Here is a 3,558-nt window from a genome sequence, read left to right as displayed (position 1 = left end):
TAGATATTTTTTATTAACCACCACCACTACCACCATCACCATATTTTTCTGTTCAACAGTTAATACGTATTTACAAGCTACAAAAATAGCCCCCTCTCCGTGTTCCTGGAGGAATACTTGCATACTGTAGTTTAGCATGGACAAGGCAATGGCCATGCTTCATTTCTTAAGAAGGGTGTCAGTGCTCAGGCTTCTCTCAGGTTTGCTCTCTCTCAGGTCTGCCCTGAAGGGAAGCCTTGCACCTTAGTTTGAAGTGTGTAGGGACAGTGGCAGTTGCTCAATGGTGAGAGAAGGCTTTTGTACATGCTCAGAGGCATGCATCAAGTTTTAAACTTCCAGATATTCACCACAGTTTAAAGCTGCTTGTCTGTTTCTTGCCTCAGTTCTATCTTCAAGGCCCCATCAGAGGAAGATGCATCCCACTGGGGGCAGCACCAGTAGCTAGCAGACAGTGCCTGGGTCTGGCATGCATCAGTGATGGCGTCCCTCTTACTGACGCTGCCAGCTAGCACAACGAGGTTCATGGCACACTAGCAGTGAAGACACTTCCAGTCTGTGCCAGGTCAGGCAGCAGTGGGAACAGGCAGTGGAAGGAACAGGGAAGGGAGTGGGAGGAATGGGAGTGTTTCTGGGTGGGGAGGGGGAACGACTGGGACTGGGGAGGAGGTGGGAGGGCTGGATCTGGTGGCAATGGATCGTATTCCCTCCTTTGAAAACCTCCCAGCCCCTTTTTCCCCCTCAGACATGTTGTGAGAGGAAGCATAGGGACCTAGAAGGTGGAGGATGCTGCCCAGTGTGCAGAAAGAAAAAAACAAAAGTACCAGCACTGAGTTTTTAAACTCTTATATTGCAATAGAAGGACGCAAGTCGGCGGGAGCCTAGAAAGCTTGCTTGCCACCCATCTCTTTCACCAGCTTTTTATATATTCAAAGGTCCATGTAGCACATTCTTACCATGTTGTTGTTTGTACATCGTTGCTTATTAGTAGTAAATACTGTGTATCATTAATTACACAGGCCAACACACATTTTGCTTCCAATTACCAATTAAGAACTTTACACCAATTCCTGGGTATATTTGGGGTGCTGATTCCAAAAATGGCATCCGTTTTGCCCTATCATGTCTAGTTGGGCAAGTGTCTCTTCAATCTGGGAGAGGCCATGCTGCACAGCCTGCCTCCAAGTGGGACGCTCAGAGGCCAAGGTTTCCCACCTGTTGAGGTCCATTCCTAAGGCCTTCAGATCCCTCTTGCAGATATCCTTGAATCGCAGCTGTGGTCTACCTGTAGGGCACTTTCCTTGCACGAGTTCTCCACAGAGGAGATCCTTTGGGATCCGGCCATCATCCATTCTTACGACATGACCGAGCCAATGCAGGCGCCTCTGTTTCAGCAGTGCATACATGCTAGGGATTCCAGCACGTTCCAGGACTGTGTTGTTTGGAACTTTGTCCTGCCAGGTGATGCCAAGAATGTGTCGGAGGCAGCGCATGTGGAAAGCGTTCAGTTTCCTCTCCTGTTGTGAGCGAAGAGTCCATGACTCGCTGCAGTACAGAAGTGTGCTCAAGACGCAAGCTATGTAGACCTGGATCTTGGTATGTTCCGTCAGCTTCTTGTTGGACCAGACTCTCTTTGTGAGTCTGGAAAACGTGGTAGCTGCTTTGCCGATGTGTTTGTTTAGCTCGGTATCAAGAGAAAGAGTGTCGGAGATTGTTGAGCCAAGGTACACAAAGTCATGGACAACCTCCAGTTCATGCGCAGAGATTGTAATGCTGGGAGGTGAGTCCACATCCTGAACCTGACCTGTGTTTTCTTCAGGCTGATTGTCAGTCCAAAGTCTTGGCAGGCCTTGCTAAGACAGTTCATGAGCTGCTGAAGATCTTTGGCAGAGTGGGCGGTGACACCTGCATCGTCATGCTGCAAAGAGGAAGCAAAGCTGTTTGCATGCTGCAAACAGCTGCAAAGAGGAAGTCATGCAGTCATTGCAACTGGACTTTGGACTTTGCTCTCAGTCTGGAGGACACTAGGAACAATACCTAAAATCAGTCGATGCCCCCACTTAACTGTTTGATGGACTTAGCATGTTCCTTCTTGCAGCCCCTTATATTCTTGCAACACAAAGCTCTTCCCTAAAGTTTCCATTGTCTGCTCACTGTTTGTGTTTGCTCCTGAGGCAGCAGGTGTCATTTCCTAATTTACTTATTTACCTTTCTCTGGAAGGTAAAGGAGGAACTAGGGATTATTCTACTTCCCAGCCCTCTGCCCTTGTGGTAAAGTTTCAACACATACTTCAGTTCATGATGGGGTCTCTAAAAAGTCTAATGACAGAATACATTTCATTCAATTTTTTTTATAATATACTCTCACTTCAGACATACGCCACCAAAGAAGATGGTGTATGTGTGAGGAGACCCATAGGCAACCCATGGGCTTGCACAAAGAGGAAGTATAAAAAAGTAGTAATTTTTACACACCTCCTGTTTACCTTCAGGTCATCCCTCCCACCATAAGATGCAGCACCTGTCTTTTTGGTGCAGCTGTATCAGCACTAATGGTGGGAGGAACAATTGGGCTCTTAGGATCCAATCCTATCCAACTTTCCAGCACCAGTGTAGCCGCAATGCAGCCCCAAGGTAAGGGAACACATGTTCCCATTCCTTGAGGAGGCCTCTGTGACTACGTCCCCACCACACAATGCAGGGCACACCCCATTGCACAGCTGCACCGGCACTGGAAAATTGAATAGAATTTGGCCCTTAGTCTCCTCAGTCAGGAGACTAACAGCCCAGTCCTGAGCTGCCCGGGGTGCCCAGGCTCGGCGGCACTGAGGAGGGCTGCTGCCAAATCCAGTGCCTCCCGCACTACTGCGGGAGGCGCCTTGGGAGAAGGGGACTTTTGTCCCCTTCCCCCAAGTAAGGTAAACAACCCTGCAATGGGGCTACTCACTTTACTGTAAGGTAAATGTGCTCGTGTAAGGTAAGCTTCGCTGATCCACCTCCCATCCCTCCCCCCGGCATGCCTCCAGCCCCGCCTCCTCCCCGCTTCCATCCCTGATCCTGCCTGCTGTTCTGCAGCCCAGTGGTCCGGGAGACCGCCGAGCCATGGAACCTGGGCAACCGCCCTGCGCTAGCCCAGCACCGACTGGCGCTGGGCTAGCATGGGCAGGAGCCTGGTGGCGAGCCCCCTGAATGTGCCTTATGGCACATTTGTGACTGTGCTTGGTGGCATGGAGCTGTGCTGCCCACCACAGGATTGGGCTCTAAGGCTTCAATCCAAAACGCACTTTCTTTTGAGTAAGCCCCATTGAACAAAATAGGACTTACTTCTGAGTAGACTTGGTTAGGACTGTGCCCTCAGTCAGGTCAGCACCTTAAATTCACTCCCACCTCCATGATGTAGGAGCAGCCTTTTGAGATGGTATAATGGCCCTAACTGTGAATTGTCAGTAGCCTGTGAATTCAGACCTTATGGGAAACCACAGTCAGCAAAAACTGTGGTTCACCAACCAATTTCAAACCATGGTTTTAAGTGCTGGCTTGTTGGTCCCAAGCAAACCACGG

The sequence above is a fragment of the Tiliqua scincoides genome, chromosome 2, assembly GCF_035046505.1.
Source record: "Tiliqua scincoides isolate rTilSci1 chromosome 2, rTilSci1.hap2, whole genome shotgun sequence".
Taxonomy (NCBI): Eukaryota; Metazoa; Chordata; class Lepidosauria; order Squamata; family Scincidae; genus Tiliqua; species Tiliqua scincoides.
This window is presented reverse-complemented; position numbering follows the sequence as displayed.